The sequence below is a fragment of the Podarcis tiliguerta genome, assembly GCF_965153285.1.
Source record: "Podarcis tiliguerta genome assembly, chromosome: 2".
Classification (NCBI taxonomy): domain Eukaryota; kingdom Metazoa; phylum Chordata; class Lepidosauria; order Squamata; family Lacertidae; genus Podarcis; species Podarcis tiliguerta.
Genome location: NC_139535.1, coordinates 76607899 through 76625902, shown reverse-complemented (window position 1 = coordinate 76625902; position 18004 = coordinate 76607899). Strand labels below are relative to the sequence as shown.

At 40.3% G+C, this 18004-nt stretch overlaps 1 long non-coding RNA gene across 1 annotated transcript; it reads right to left on the bottom strand.

Moving 5' to 3' along the window:
- Positions 1-1451: 1451 nt before the first annotated feature.
- LOC310670045 lies at positions 1452-5688 on the bottom strand. The gene is made up of 3 exons (XR_014507495.1): positions 5481-5688; positions 4697-4786; positions 1452-1551 (listed from the first exon to the last, which is right to left on the bottom strand). It is a non-coding gene; the product is annotated as an uncharacterized lncRNA (long non-coding RNA).
- Positions 5689-18004: the final 12316 nt, after the last annotated feature.

The window sequence follows — 18004 nt, the reverse complement described above, 5'->3', positions numbered from 1 at the left end:
GATGCACCACTCTGGGGAGACAGTCCGTGGACAGGTAGGGTCTCAGCCTGCATACCAGATGGAGCTGGTAGACAGATGCCCTGGATACAGAATTGGCCTGCGCCTCTATGGACAGCTGTGAGTCCAAAATGACTCACAGGCTGCACACCTGGTCCTTCAGGGGCACAGTTACCCCATTCAGGACCAGGGAGTCCTCCACACCTGCCCACCTCCTGATCCCCCAAAACAGTACTTCTGTCTTGTCAGAATTCAACCTCAATCTGTTAGCCACCATCCATCCTCCAACCGCCTCCAGACATTCACACAGGACCTTTCTGTGCAAATGGTTTGATTTGATTAATTTACTTCACTAATCTATTTTTATTCTTTGAAATGACTTTCACAGTTGGACAGCCTGGATATAGGAAAGGCTCATAAGCAGGGAGTGTAGGTGCCCATGGAGATCATCTTAACATATATGTGGAGCTAAATATTCAGATAACTTAGCAGTTTTGCAGGACTCCATGATGGATAAGGGCCTCACCCAACAGAGTCTGCTAAGTGCTATGGCAGAAAGATTGTGAGGACAAAGTAGGGTGGAGGCAATGCCAGACCCATTCCTATGCAGTTAACCCCACTTCCCTTTTACGCGCGCCTTAATTTGATGTAATAGTTTACATGTTTCATTGTAGTTGTACAATCTACAACTGTACAATGAAACACACACACACAGTTCTTGATTGTCTATTTTTCTGCCCTTTTGCACTCTTTAGTAAGGAGGAAATGTGAGGACAGGAGAACTACTTTGATTTCACATATATTTTAGCTTGATTGCCATTTTATTAATTTTCAGTAATTTGCTCTTGTGTAGCAAATATCAGCACTTGCAAGCAAATATTTACCACAAAGTACTGTGAAAAGTAACCTACCTCATAGGGTTCTTGTGAAAATAAAATGGGGAAGAAGAAACGCATGAATGCCACCTTGAGCTCCTTGGAGTTTAGGTGGGATGTTGGTTGGTTGGTTGGTCGGTCAGTCAGTCAGTCAGTCAGTTAAAACAATTACTGCTACTTCCTAGAAGAGGAAGAAACATGTGGTGGTGGTGGTAAGTGACTCCCTGCTGAGGGGGAAAGAGGCAGCATTGTGTGGAGGTAACAGGATGTCCCAGGAGGTGTGCTGTCTTCCAGGTGCAAAGATTCCTTCCTTCTGATTCATGCAGGTAGAAATGATAAAGCCAGACACAGCCTTTAACATATAGCAAAGAACTATAAGACTCTGGGCAGGAAGCTGAAGGGCTTTGGGTTGCGGGTGGTTTTTTAAATCACTCCTTCCTATTGAAGACTGTGGCCCAGGAAGAACAAGGACAATACTGGGGGAAATTCCTCTATGACCTTTTTAATGCATTGGTTTGTGCAAAACAAAAATCAGAGTTTGGTGAATATTCTTTAAATGAAATTTCTGATCCTAAGGTGGCATCTGTTTGATTTCTGTGAGAACAGAATGCTGGACTAGATGAGCCACTGGTCTGATCCCATTGGGCTCCTCTTAGGTTATTTATGTCCCATTGCAGTTCTGAAATGTACCAGATGTCATGGGTTAACTTTAGCTCAAAAAAAAGCAACTCCTTTCAAATCACCTGTACAGTGGTACCTCAGGTTACATACGCTTCAGGTTACATACACTTCAGGTTACAGACTCCGCTAACCCAGAAATAGTGCTTCAGGTTAATAACTTTGCTTCAGGATGAGAACAGAAATCGTGCTCTGGCAGCACGGTGGCAGCAGGAGGCCCCATTAGCTAAAGTGGTGCTTCAGGTTAAGAACAGTTTCAGGTTAAGAACGGACCTACAGAATGAATTAAATACTTAACCCGAGGTACCACTGTAAGTAATGGCTATCTCATTTTCTCATTCATGTTAGCTACCATCCATATTAACTCCAAGTTTGTCGCTTTCTCCATCCAAATCTCAGTGACATCCAAAACAGCAACACTGGATTCACCATCATATCACACTATATTTTTTGCAAATAATCAGTAAGAAACTGGCTGTCAGAAACATGGGCTTAGTTTCATAGAATTCCTAATTTTGTGCATTAGCTGTAATACTTCAGTGCTGCTGATGGAGGTTCACTTTACTGATTGTCCTTCCCATCCAAGCAAGCTTTTCCATATAGATAACTCACATGCTACTTTTCTACATGGGTAGCATTTTGTGCGCATTAGGAAGAGCGTTCTGTCATCTGTGCCCACACCTGGCGTCTGGAGTGACACAGCCAAAACACCACTTTACCAACTCAGTGATACTTTGTCTCTAGCCATCCTCTAGCATTCATGGATGAAAATCAATAGAGTGACCCATTAACAGTAATTTCTGTCCATTTAGATCCATTGTGCTCAGGACTCCCTTGTTCGAGTCATTACACTTCCACCAGAACCAATGCTTTTCATCATTGCTTCATTAGCTCAGCATACAAAATAGTTTTGTTCCATAGTCCCAAGAGTTGGGTAGATTTATTAACCAACTAGGTTTCTGTTATTGGGCTGTTTTTCAGTGTGAGCAGCAGAATGAACTGCAAAACATAGAGTGGAAAACTCAAAAGATGATTCCAGCTCTAAAGATGAGAAAACTAAACTTTGTCAGAAACGATTTGTGCAATATAAGCGTAAGACATGTATGAGAATTTAGAAAAAACATACTACATTAATGTTTGTATACATTTATTGCTCTCCTCCTTTTTGATATGAAAAGTTGGTATCCAGTTCTATTGCAAAAATATATATAATAACCCCCAAAATTATCATAAATAGCAGTGACTATGGCAATAGCTTACCGGTATGTTTTCCACCACTTATTGTGAAAGAAATTGGCTTGGATCTGGAGATGTCTTGCATGAGAAGAAAACCAGTTGCCCTCTGACAATGCAGCCTTGCCAAGTTCTTGCAGGGAGACCAGCAGTAGGTGTATCCAAGCCAATTACAGTCAGAGCCACCCACTGACTGATGGTAAGATGGCAGACAAGTGAGGGCTGGCAATTGTCTGAGACTGGTGCGGCAGCCATTCATTTGCCCTGTAATGGATCAGCCTTTACATAATTGCCCAATCCCTCTGCAGCCTCCATGCCTCGTTGTGCAGAGAGCTTTTAATTTTTCTCTCTTGGTAGTTTTTTTTTTTTTTTTTTTTTGTTATTGTTACTGATTGATCTTAATAGATTGTTATGTACTGCCCTGGGAATATTTGAGCCCGTAAGCACTCAGGAGCAGTTTGGGGAGGCAATGCAAGGAGGTCTCATGGCAGGAGGGGAGGAGCCAGGAAAGCTCCATTGTGCAGACAAAGTTCCAGTCTTGTCAGGATCCAGCCCGTCTTACACAGAATTTATTTGTAACTGTATTATAGAGTCCTCTCTCTTTTTGAACTAAAAGAAGGGGTGATCATTCATTTTATGGAAAATGGGGGGTTAAATAAATATGTTATAGAATCCATGCACTAAAACAAATGAGTTCTGGGAGGTCATGCATACATTTTCTCTATTTTTGTTAGTAGCAGCCAGGCTACTTTAGGATTACAAGGAGGATGGGGACAGAGAGAGTATTTTTAGTTCAGTCTCTTTTTAGTCGAAGTCCTGGATACCAATTGCTGTTCACCCAAAGAAAAAGGCCCAGAGGGATTCTAAAGGCTCTGGGGACCAATGAACAAAACCAGCAATGCTATTGAGCCTTAGGAAAAAGAAGCTCCAGAGAGAATGTCTAACCAAGCTAGTTAGAAAAGTTTACTAAAGCTACAATCCTAACCCCACATACCTGGGAGTAAACCCAGTTGAGTTCAATAGGACTTACTCAATTTCTGAGAAGACATGGTTAGGATTGTCCTGTAAGTCACAGCCCTACCCTAGGTTTTCCCGGCTACTTTAGCCTTTGATAACATTTTTGAGGCAAAAGAATATTCCAGATGTTGCTGAACTACCACTCCTTTAATCCCTAGCCAGTAGTCATGTTTCTTAAGACTATTGGGAGTTGTAGTTCACAATATCTGGAGGGTCAAAGGTTCCCGACATCTGCTTTGAGACATCTAGGAAGAGGTCTTTTTTATGCTCAGATGCACACATTTGTTCAAGAATGAACAAAACCTAGCCTTTGGCCTCTAGAAAATATGAATCCAGAGAATCTATGAGAAATATAAATACGAAAGATGAAAATTCTGTTGAATAGTAAATTGATTATAATGGGAACATTGCTTCTTTTGTAAAAACATACAGTTTTGAGTGCCAAATTTATTTTCAAGCTGCATAACAGACAAAAGCCTACTAGAACAGAAGGCAATTGTAAAGAAATTGTTCTTATGATTAGTATGAACCAACAGAACTCCTGCTATGAAGTGGTGCTATGTGTAAGAAAAGGAGGAAAAGTCTGTTCATGATATTGAGCAGAAATGAATCAGCACTTTTACCTGCAGGTTCGACACATTTAAAACACATTTTACTGGCTAATTAATTATACATTACTAAGCTATAACAATGACATCATATTCCTATTGATAGCAAGAAAAACCCTTTAGAACCCAATACCTGGATGAATTTCATTTTGCCACGTTGTTTCTGTCATAAAGTTTTAGAACTGCAGTTTAAAATAAAAGATGAGTTAATAGGATAGAAGGAAGGGATTGTTCCTTTTTCCTAGCTGTATGTCAGATGTGTCTGAAATCTGCATACCTCAGATTTACCTGTGGTGCAGTGAAGGGTGGTGCAGATTACAAAACCTGGCGTCGTTCTGCGTCTTCCTAGAGCTGCCCTTATACTTCTTTTAGAATAATCTGTTGAGGTAAGGTCAGTGAGAAAAGGTTGACAGAGTGTAGTGTGACTAAATGTATACCTTCAAAGCTGCATTGTGTGAGCAAAGGAAACAAAACCACTTCTGCTTGGACAAATCAGCCCAGCTGAAATCACCCATTTTCTCTGGGTGCTGCCAGGTGACATGTTGTCCCACACTTTCCAGCACATTTCCCCATCACTTTCCTTATCGCAAGAAGTCTGATCTTTGGGGAAAGCAGGTTTGCTGTGCACATGTTATCCACAGTGTATATCCATTCTGCACCCGGTGCTTTTTACATAAAAATGAGGTCCCAGTACTCATAGCTTGATAAAATGTAAAATGCCTGTGTCCCTCGTTCCTACACCCCTCCCCATTTTTCAGTTGAGTTTGTGATGAACTTTTAATTTAAAAGGGGGGGTGATCTAAAATAGTTGCTTGGCAAGATAATAATTTCATTGGTGTAGAAAATAAAAAAGTTGCTAGAGAAGAAAGGCAGAAAGACCTTATAGTTATAATACCATAATCCTACTACTTATATCCCCACTAACCCAGTAGAGCCGTAACAGGCAGGAAACATTTATTTATTGCTTTTTAAAAACACACCTTTGATTCCCTTCCTGAAACAGATCCCATTGATCCATTGGTAAAGTTCCAAATCCCCACCACCCATACCTTTGTTGTGCCTGAATACTCACCCTTCTCCTCTCCATTGTTTGCAAAATTGTTTTTTGCAATAACAAATTCCCATTAAATCCTTTTTGAGTGGTATGCCTTTGTTCTGATATGCCTAACTTTCTCTGGAGTACGCCCTGACATCAGGCACTACCTAGCCATTTATTTTTAACTCCCTCAAGATGAGGGCATTAACTTCTAAAATTGGACTATGGGAGCAAGTATTTTCTCTTCCAGCTTCAACTTTTTAAAATATTAATGTTTGAATAACTACATACCAGTTTGTTGAGAAATCCAAACTGCTTAGTAATTAATCCTTGCTACTGTACCACCCACTTTCAGTGCTATATAAACTCTGTTTAAATATAGAATGGGTGGCTACATAAGTTAAACAGCAACAGAAAACCAATAATGAAGCCAAATTGAATAACAATACAGCAGCACTCCTAAGCAGCTGAAAACTAACATAAATGGCCATGTAGCAAACAGAAACTGAGGTGCCTCCAACCCAAAAAAGCTTGGCTGTCACAGAGCTTCTGCTGCCCCCTCCCCCCATAGCCTTGCAAAGCTGGGATCCGGGGAGGGTGGTGGCGCCTGCCCACCCATACTAGGGAGAGCCCGGGGAGCCGACGTGGATGTCAGAGAACTGGACTTTCTGACAGGCAGAGAAGAGACAGATACAGTGGCAGGAGAGAGAGAATTCCTAAGGGAGGGTGGAGAGGCAGTTAGCCACAGGAATTCAACCTTTGTACACAGAGAGCAGGAATTCAGTTGCAAAGCTCAGATAATGACATAGACACAGAAATGGGGGGGGGTGCAAGCACACACACACCGATCTCGTAGACTCACAATATTAGCCGAGAAGCGTGAAATGGACAGGAAGAGAAGGTGGGGTTTTTCCTGTTGGGGGGAAAGCGGCGGAGCTCAGTTCCGGCAACTGTGTCATCGGAGGAAGACTGAAATTAGCGGAGCTCCAACCAGCTGGCGGAGGGTGGGGAGACCCAAGCCTTACAGTGGACTTGGCAAGTGCAAAGCAGCCACCACCACCCCACTGGCAGCCCCAGTGCAGCCCTGCCTGGTGCTCCTCTCTGCACCACACTTGGGGGGGGCACCTATTGCGCACTCCCTCAAAAATCTGCACCTGGGGCCATGGCACCCCTGGCACCCCCATGCTATGCCTCTGCCTGTACATCATATTAGAGCATTCCACCGGGAAAAAACCACTGTCTGTATTCAAGTTGTTCTTTCTTGGGAAAAACTGCATTTTGATGCATTTCCCCCCCAAACCAGATTCAAATTGAGAAAAAGAATGACAACTGCATTTAAGAGAGAATGGAGATGGGGTGACTGATAAGCAAAGCTTTACAATAGTCAACAAAATGAAATTGAATTAGAATAGCCAGCTCATAGGCTTCCAAGTAGCATCATTGTGGGAACAGAATTGTGGACTCAATAAGTCTTTGGCCTGGTCCAGTGTAGGACCCTTCTTATAATAGTCTAAATAAGGTTTTTAGTTTAAAAATGACAAGCCATAGAAAGATTATAGTATGTTTAGTAGAACATATTGGATAGAAGTTCATGTAAAAGAAATATGAGTATAGTCCAAGAGGAAAATGATGCAATAATTTCTGCAGGTAAACCTATTTAAAGAATAGATTAGCAATTGTAAGATTATTGTTTGATTTACGTGTTGTGTATTAATTTATTTTTTAATAAGGGCTCTGGAAACACTTATCTCTAGGATTCCCAGCACCTCAGCCAAACCCATTTCAAAGACAGAACATGTTCATGTGTCCCCCACACTTTAAAAATACATTTTGTTCACTCCAAGTCTTTTAACTTAAAACATCAGCGCAAAATCTAGGAAATGAGAATGTAGAACTCCTCTCTTTTTTTCTTTTTTTCTCCTTTTGCAGCAATAGAAATGTGTGGAGATGAAATTGGAGGCATTCTGTGATCGGGCAAATTATGTGTACACTGAGCTTCTTCTGTGATGTTCAGATTGGCAAGCAGAGGAGTGAAAAGAATTGGCTAGGTGATAATGGGATGGAGAATTCCCGACATGTGTTCTGTCACTTTAGGACTGCAAGGGAGATTGTGATCACAAATTATTATCCCCAGGTGATTTTCACAGAACATCTACAAATTCTCTACTCCTTTCTCTAGTCCCATAGTCAGCAGGGGAGAGCATTCATTCCAGCTGGAGAAATAATAATCTGGTCTGGAGATTCTAAACCCCTACAATCACATTCCATTGTGATGGGCATAGAGGGAGAAACTACTGGTCCAAAGGCATTGCCTTCAGAGAGGAGGGTCTCACCTCAATCCAATAAATGAGTGCATAAAGATAATCATTATCCTCTTCCTAGTCGCTATCCACTCCCAACAATGTTTTTAGATCTCAGGACTCCTCTCCTACAAAAACAGGTCTCCACCTCCCGCAAAGGAGTTGGCTGAGTTGAAGGAACTATTATAGGAGATGCAGTTAGTTCCTTTGATTTTGGAAGGAAGAGGGGAGAAATAAGATGAATTCCCTGGATTAGAATGGCTACTTTAAAAGTTATGGCTACTTTAAAAGCTTTTTTGGCTCATATTTAAAATAAGGGGCACAGTATATGTTATGTTAAATGTATATATATATTTGAGGAGGAATAGATCCAGTCTCTAACTGGGGAGGGGATTGGTTCTTTCCTTTGCACCATGCTGCCAGTTAAATTGTCTATTGGAAACTGCTAGTTGCCCTTGGCACCAATTGGAACATCCCTCCCACAGCAAGTAACAATGGGGGGGGGGGGTTGGGTCATCAGGACTGTGCTGCAATGGACTGTGCTGCAATGGAAAGGGCTAATCACTGACCAGCTCCAAGCACTCTTAGATTAAACTGGTTTTCTGTATCTATTTCAACTGTTTTGGCAATCAGACTCTTTTGGCTGCACTGTATGTAACCAAGATTGCATTGGTTGCACCTATGTTGGGAGACACTCTCAGTGACTCTCAATACGATTGATCATAGTATCATTCTAGGTAAACTGTCTGAGTTGCAGCTGGGCAGTTGGGCTTGGCAGTACTACCACTTGCATGGTTAACTCCATAATATATTGCTGGGAGCATACTGTTCTGTTCTGTTCTGATTTGTTCTGTTCTGTTGAATCTACCTATGAATCCCAAAGGATTATCTCCCATGCTGTTTAATATCTGCATGAAACTGCTGAGTGAGAGCATCTGAAGTTTGGGGGTATGTTATCACCAATATGCAGGTGACTATTCCTCCTTTATATCATAATCAGGTGAGGCAGCTGCCATGCTGAGCCAGTATCTGACCGTGGCAATAGACTGGATGAGGGCAATAAACTGAAACGCAATCCGGACAAGACATAAGCACATTTAGTAGGTGGTTACTTGACTTGGATGCATGGAGTTTAATTAGTTCTGAATGGAATCATACTTCCTGTAAAGCAGGCATGGCCAGACTTGGCCCTCCAGCTGTTTTGGGACTACAATTCCCTTCATCCCTGACCACTGGTCCTGTTAGCTATGGATGATGGGAGTTGTAGTCACAAAACAGGTGGAGGGCCAAGTTTGGCCATGCCTGCTGTAAAGGATCAGGGGTACTCCTGAATCTGTCATTGAAGGCACCCACTCAGTCACCTGCTGTCTGATGGGAAGCAATCAAATTCCACCCCACCCCCATCAGTCTCTCAACCAGGGATCCCAAACCCTACAGAACAATATCACAGTGGCATATAATTCATTCAAAAGCAATCAAATGGGGTGCTGCAAGTGCCCTCATCCCAATGCCAAAGGGACAACCCTCTGATGTGTCAGCCTACCATGCTGCTGCAGCTGGTCTTATAAAGTCTTTGGACTAGCCAGATTTGCCCACACAGCTTTTGGAGCTGCCTCCTCTAGCTACAGTCAGTGGCTCAGCAGCAACAAAGAGCAGTTTCCCCAGTTCTGCAAGCAGCTACAGTGGTACCTCTAGTTACAAACTTAATTCATTCCAGAGGCCTATTCTTAACCTGAAACTGTTCTTAACTAGAGACGTGCTTTCGCTAATGGGGCCTCTTGCAGCCGCTGCACCACCGGCACCCGATTTCCGTTCTCATCCTGGGGCAAAGTTCTCAACTCGAGGTAACTCTTCCAGGTTAGCGGAGTTTGTGACCTGAAGCATTTGTAACTCGAGGTACCACTGTACAACTTTAGATCCGGCCACTAAGAACTCACAGACATACAGGACTAGAATTTTAAAAGGCATAAAAGACTCTCCTCTTGTTCTTGTCCTCCTTAGATATTGGCATCTTATAATCATAATTGTCATATTATAATCATCATTATCATCCTAACAACAGCAACAACCCTCTATTGCATGCACCATGGTCTTAAACCTAAACATTTTGTTTAGAATTAAGATTTTGGTTAGATTTTGGTTTGCTAGAAAGGTGCTCCTTGTGTCTTCCTCTGTGTGTAAGTAAACCCAGAAAGAGCAAGGTGTGAAGCTTACTTTACTTTATTGTAATCTTCGTGTTTGGATCAGGCAGAATACTTTTTCTGCTGATTGTGAGAATTTAATGCTGATTTCCTCTGGAATTATGATTAGATTCATGCTGTACATTCTATAAGGTGGGGCCTTGTATGTCCTTGTGAAGGGTCACAAATACAAGCCCATAACCACATAGTTTCCATGTGAATAGGAGCATGCTTTGCTTTACACATGATGGGGTAAAGATTTATATCACTAGCTTCAAAGTGCGAACTATTATCCTACCATTCTTTAGAAAACATTGGAGTGGTGTGCTCACAACAATTTACCCCAGGAAAAATTATTAGATTATTAAGGGATAAAGATGTTTTAACAGAAGTTTATTCTCTTTTTATTTTAGTGCATGTGCTATATAACTTGAACTGCAAATCCATTTCACTGTGTTGCTTTCACAGGAGGTTGAATGTGAAATTATAGTTGGTTGGTTTTCCCTCACTTCCTGTGTTCTAATTGTGTTTCTTGAAAAAGGCTGTGTACTGTTCATATGCAGATGATAATAAATTAAATAACTGTAGAATAAACTGCAGCTGATTTAACTTGAATTGGTACAAACTGACATTTTCATTATGCTATTATTCTTCCTATGTCCCAGTTTTCCTAATGTGAGCATTGTGTTTAGAACTAATTTTCAAATATTTCACATTTCTTAATACTATTTGTCTGATTAATTAATGCATAATACATCCTGGAGACTAATTTGTTTATTCCTAGTGGACTCATTAGGAAGTGCTGTATGCATAAGAGATTAAATTTTAAGAGAGCTACCTTACAATGATTGAATCATACGTCTTTTTTCCTAAAGCCTGACAATAATGCAAGCTATGCTCCTTCCTTGAGCATGGTGGGGGTGGTAGCATTACTTCATGCTTTTGAACTTCATGTTTTTGAACAATATTTTTACTTTTGTGAATTGTGGAGGGGTACTGAAAAATGGAATATCTAATATCTATATGTGTGATTTACTTGATAATAGAATGACTGGATGTAGTTGATGCAGAGGAACTTATATTCAGCCAATTATAGCCTGCTTCCCTTCCCCAAGTCTGAGTAACTGTCTCATTGAGCTGTAGAGTTGGAAGGGATCCCAGAGTCATCTAGTCCAACCCCTTGAAATGCAGGAATCTTAGATAACTTAGATGAATAATGGCAGAATGCTGCAGTATAAAGACAAAATGTTTCTTTCTTTTAGATAGCTATTGAAGGGAAATGACTTTTATTTTATTTTAACCTATAATAACATATGGTATTATTTCTCATTCATTACCAATGTTGGGAATTGAGGTTCAATTTGGAATGGGGCATACAGTGGGGAACCCTTTTGGGGGCTTATTCCATTTTCCCTTTCACTGTTTTCCTGATTATACTCACAGTCATTCTCTCTCACACACACCAAACCTCTATTTGGCATCAGGGGAAACATGTATATTTAAAACAAGAACACTTGCCCTAGGCTGGGGTTGCATTCTCTCTGAATGAGACCATGTGTAGTTTGGCAATGCTCCTAGAGCCATACTACAGCTGCATTTTAAAGGTCTGGATGACCTCAATGGTTTAGACTGCCTATTACCAACTTTGATTGGTATGCCACCTACAACCAATCCTGAGCAGGGATAGCCTTGGCATAGTAGCTGTATTGGTAGCCACATGATTAGACTACCATAATGTGCTGTATGTGCACATTAACTAACTACAGCTAATTAAAAGGCAGGTGCTAGCTTCTGTACATCCAAGGTGAGTGCCTCTCAATATCTGAACCCCATATTGGTTTTGGCTAAATTTAAACCCCACCCGCCTACTACCCTTAGTATTGCAATATTGTCATGAGAGCGCTTGGACTAAAATTATCAACCAAAAGCTTTACTTTTCTGGTTTATAACCGCAAGAGTTATTAACACTGGGCTTCAGTAAAGCAAATAATTTAATTAGATAGTGCCTATATGATATTGAGCGACAGAATTATTTGGCTACGATAAGGAAATTTTGCCGATGGTATAATTATTTTCCACCTTGTCATTTTGAGACATTGGCACCCCATCTGCAAAATTTAACAATTCCAAAATACAGGCATGCTTTCACTTTCACAAGTGCTTTTACATAGCACACAACCGCTCGCATCGCAGCTGCCCTTTCACCGCCATTAGCTGTCCCAATTCCACTGTCGCAGCCAATAAACCGCTGCCCTTGTTGCAGCAAGCAGGAGCATGATTGGCGGCCGCTGGTGGTAATCAAGCGGTTTCTGCGACACGAGCGGAAACCACCTATCAGCTACCCGATCACCACCAGTGGCTGCCAATCACACTCCCGCTTGCTGTGACAAGTACAGCTGTATATTGGCTGTGACAGCGGAATCGGGAGGGCTAATGGTGTGATGTGAGTGGTTGTGTGCTGCGTTCTGGTGGGTGAGCGATTCTCAGCATTCCCCACCACCACCAACAATAAAGTGGCCAATTGCCACTTGCAGTCTCGGGCTCGCACCAAAAACCCATTTGCCCACCGACCCCTCAGCACTACCCGTGTATAAGACGACCCTAAATTTTGAACCTCGTTTTGGGGTCAAAAAAGCTCATCTTGTACACAGAAAAATACGGTAGTTTCTGATAAATTTTACAACTACAAAACCTAGTGGCAATTGTTTCCAAACGAATGAATGCACTCTTGCCTTTATTCCAAGGCACACTGATATTCATAGCTCGGGGAGCCCAACAGCTCGTTATGTAATGTGTATCTATCCTTAGCGTATTGCATGCCATTCTTCTTTAAGCCTGCTTGCAAAGCTGGATTTCCAAACAAGTGTCCTTCCAACAGAACGAGAGGTGGATTTATGCATGCTTGTGCACTTTACATAATAGATATTGCAAAAGTAATAATCGGCCTTACTATTAGAAGGATTATTTTTTCAATCAATTGTTACATAGTTCTTAAGACAGACTAACTCTATAGCCCTATAAAAGTCTATTTTTACTTGTACAGGCTCATGAAAAATGCTTAAATTTTAGAATCATTCTTTCATCCCTTGTAAAAAAAATTGACTACTGATGGGCATTAATAATAATAATAATAAAAAGCTAAGAAATCGTTCAGTATTACTGGAACATTATTACAGTGCTGTTGAAAGCAAATTTTCTGTAAGAGAATTTGCTGGTATTTCTTCTCACAGGATATTAACTGTTTAAAGTCTAGTCATAGTTAATATCACATTATTAGTGAAATAGGCAAAGGCTTTTTCCCTTTACTTTAATTTCAGCTTGCACATCACTTTTAATTTCAGCAAGCATTTTATAGAAAAGAATCTTGTTTTTCTCCTATACATAAAGTAGAGAAGATAGAGTGACAGACAGACAACAATACATGTGCTGGTTAGTCCAATTTGGTGACTATATATCCCCCAGGAATATCTATTTGTACACAGATAATGGAACAACTGAAGTTTTGTGGGTAGGGCTTGCAAGGGATTATGACGAGGGAAGTTGATTTGCTAGTGGAAATCACTCACATTGCTGTGGGAAGATTAAACAGACAAAAGGGAGATGCATCCCAAAACTTATGGATGCACCCATAATCCCTGACCTTTGGTCATGCTGGCTGGGGTTATAAGAATGCAAGTCCAACAACATCTGTAGGATCACATGTTCTCCACACCTGTCCTCCTATAACTACCTGGCGGTAGAAGCAATGGGATAACTAGAGCACTCCTGATCAAAATGGTGGCCCGTATAGTCCAGCATCCCTTTTCATACAGATCCTCCTGGACAATCCACAAAAAATGCTAAGTCTTTCTTTCTGTTGCTTTCATCCTCAGTAACTGATATTCAGTGAAACATTGCCTCTTGTAGCTAGTTACTTAACCATCCTTCCTAATAAGCATTGAGGTTCACTTATTCTCCATGAATCTTGTGGCAGTGAGTTCCATAAATTAATTGTGCATTATGTGAAAAGCATTACTTTACTTTTATGGTTTATGTGGCTTCACGAGACATAATGTAACTGTGCATCATCTGACTGGCTAGCTTTCTCTGCTGCCAACCGTGTCTTGCACCAGTGGCAGGATCTGCTAGCTAGGCAGTAAACTACAGTGCTAATGGAACCATCTCTGCCTTCATGCTACCTCCCATTCATTGCTAGTAAGGATGTCCTACCACTCTCTCATCACTCACTCACAGTCAATGCCCTCAGGGAAGTCAGAAACTATCTCTCCCTCAAGTTACTGTTCTCTCTAGTAGTCACCGTCACTACATAATTTCATTATAGGAAACTAAACATGAAATTTCTAGAGATATTAGACAATTTCTAACAGAACTGAAAACTCACAAAATTCTTCAGGATCGAAATTAATCCTAGAAAAAGGCTACAGTTTGATAACTTGAAGACTTATTTACCTTCTCATTTTTGTTACTGTGTACTAGAAATGTACTATGTACTTCAGTAAGTGAGACTGAACTACAACCAGGGTGAGCTATGATCTCATTGTGAGTCAGATGATTCACAACATCAGTTCACTTCCTCAACCTCTCCCCATTTCCAATAAACTCACACTGCCTTTATTTAAAATGATTGCACCAAATGGGAATTTAGTAGCAACATTTTTGGAATGTGCCCTGTACCAATGATTAAATTGAAAATATCAAATCTTTGAAATTCTCTAAGGAAGGAATTTGTGTCGTTTATAAATGTGTATCGGGTGTCCCACCCCTTAGAAGGAAAAGTTGTTGTCTCCTCACTTCAAGGAACCTAAAGCATAGCAAGAAGATTGTCACAGTTCTTCTCTGGGAAGAATTCTGTGTTCAGTAACTCTGACAGATTTTTGGCAGGGGGGGTTGCACAATCAATAAGATGGTTAGACTTGGAACTGGATGACAAAACTGTGAGCAAACAATAGAGAGGTATAGCCACTTTTTGTTGTATGTTTTTATTGCATTCAGCACAGACCTAATCATTATAGCTGTCTTTTTATTTAATGTGAAACCTAGATCTCATATAGGAGGTAGGAGAAACTTTATCATAAGCCATTTTGGTACTTTAAAGCACCATTGATACCATTTCAATAATTAACAATGAATTATGACATTCTTCCAGTTGCCCTGGATTCTTTAATATTCATAGTGGCAAATGCCAACTACTTCAAGAGGTTTTGGAAAACAAGCATCTGATCTGTATCTTTAAAATCTTAACAAATTCACATTTTTGAAACAGAAATCGTAACTAATTCTAAATCACCCTTGTGGTATAAAAACACATTTGATAGCACATATTGAGTTATGACAAACAGAGTGTAATACAACAAACATTTACTCAGTTAAACACTCTCTGTCCAGACAGTGTTTCAAACACTTTAAAAATGAATTCACAAACATTTATCATGTTCTATGGGTGCTTGAGGTTTGCAGGGGAAGTAGGCAATGTCGGTTGAACAGAGAGTATACAGGACCATGGACAGCTCCAAGGAGCCCTGATAAGATAAGTTGGTAGAGCAAACAGAATGAGTGTAGTAGGCTGTAGCTCCCAAGTTGTTTATAGGAACCTTCAGTGGTGGCAGGCATGTGTTCAAATGCTGTGATTGATGTTTCTTCCTTCATACATAGGAAATCCATAACATTTGCAGCATCCTTATGAAGGACATTTTGCTAACACATGTTCTATGTTACTATACCAGCTCACAGGTAGACCAGCAAAACAAGCAATGTCACAAAATAAAATTATTTTTTTCTTTTCTATTTTAATTAGTGTTATGTATTGTGAGCTCCTAGTAGCAAATTATTTGGTGGGTGCTGCTTGTGCTTTTAGAAAAATGTTCTAGGCTTAATTTTTCTTTCCAGTGAACTCTCAAAATTTAATAGATAAGAAAAACATTTGGGATCGGAGAGGGGCTTCTTTCATATCCCAGTTTTGTGAATGTGCCTTTTTGCATGGTGTTCTGTTTGTCATTGTTGTGCTCCACAAGGACGGCATCTGTTGATGAGCTAGTGTCTTAAGAAGTATTCCAATGATAAAACAATACTCTGTTTAAAAAAATTCTCTTTAATGACAATAACATGTTTTGAATGTTATCCTTAGTAATTGCATTGCTGTAAGACCAATGTTGCATATTTTCCAACTATAGACGTTATTTTTTATTCTATTTCCTTTTCAAGCTAAGGGATTATTGTTTTACTGTTGATAAGGTGAATATAGTTAAATTACACTCAACTATGAATGTTGTAAGCATTTTAGGGTGAACATAAGAGTATCTACCCATTTGTATCTATAAATAATTAGAAATCAAAAGTAAATATTAAGTCAGTCTGTAAGGAAAGGTAATAAAAGGTGAAGAAAGATACTAGAAAATCATAAGGCAAAATGAATGAGGCCATTCACTCTTAACACCTACTTTTGTGGAGGTGGTAGAGAATATGATGGCGGCTTTCCTTAGGGGCAGAAGCAACATTGGCTTGATTTAACATTTGAACAAGATCTATAGCGAGAAAAGCAGTTATTTAATTAAAGTGTGTAGCATTTTTGTTGTATTTGTCAAATGTTCCATCAAAGAAAAGAAGTATTATTCATGCTTATAATGTAGCCTGACATTTATTAGTCATCTTGGCCATCAAACAGAAAGCTCTTTATGTTCAGTTCTATGAAGAGAGTTCTCCCTTAACCCAAGATCACATATTCGTGAACCTGTTTTCTGTGGCGATGATGCTGATTGTTAAGTACAGCAGCATCTGTCAGTTCTGTCACAAATATATTGTTATTGTCTCAGAAAAAGGAACGCCAAATGTGCATGCACATTTAAGAAATTCTTTTCAATACATCCTAGCCTTTCAAATTGTGTGTGTGTGTGTGTGTGGAGGGGGGGCATGCTATGAATCAAGAACACAAGGTGAAGGACAGAGTGAGCCACTGAGCCATGCATCCTGCTGATGCTTCACTGAGAACAGATGGTATTCTGAAACAGTCCATTTGTGATCATTCCATAATAAAGATTAAAGTTGCATATTCCCTACCAGAGGTGCTTTCCCTAATCTGCCAATTTAGAGAGAAAGTCCTTAGTCTTCCTCTTTCTAGAATTTATCTTCAATTGTTGCATTTTGATTAGTCTTTCTATTCAGTAAAGGTATGTATATATAATCTATCTGTGAAAATATTTCAGCTGTGTGTCTGTTTCTAGGATGTTTCAGGATGATAATTAGAAAATACACCCAAGGCATTTCTCTCCATAAAGCTGTCCTTGTGAGCTAGAGAGAACAGGTAAGGGTGTGGGTGTTAGAGCAAGGTGACAGCTGGGACTGAGAGCTGAATGCACAGCAGGAAGGCAGATGTAAGTTAATTTTGTTCTTGTCATGAGTTGGCAACAAACTGTTATTTCCATTGACAATAATGGATCTAATTGGTATCATGACAGGCTGTGTGATGGCAGTCAAGCACACAAGATGGTTACTGAGAACAAATAAAAACAGACATTTTGCACCTGCATAGGGCAATGAGCTCACTCTCTTTTTAGGTTAATGTGGTGGCACTTTTGCCACTTTTTCCAGCTGCAGTTTTAGATGTACTTTTACTGCTATGATCCATTTTCACCTAATCTCCCACAGAACAGTTGGGTTGGTCTATTCCACCTGGTGCTTTCCTGTGACTAATTGAATTTTATGAGAGCCACATAAAAAGCACAGAGAGTAACAGTGTTGGGCCCAACTACAAGGCTGCAGACAATAGCTATGATGCAGTGTTTGTTTATTCTCTGTCTATCATACTTTGGATCAGGAACTGATCCTATTTTTTGTACAGTTCACGAGCAGCAATTCTGTCATTATCGGGGAGGGGCAAAAATAGACACAAGTTTGCATTTGCATAATGTAGGCACTCCTCAGTGACTGAATGAGGACATTTGGGTGCAAATGCCTTCTGCCTCCATGAGCTTATTATTGGTAGTTATACAGGTAACCTGCACCAGTGGGCGGTGAAACTGTGATTCAGTGGTTCAACTCCTGGCATCTGCAGAGGGGGTGAAAGTTGGAGATACTCCAATCTGAT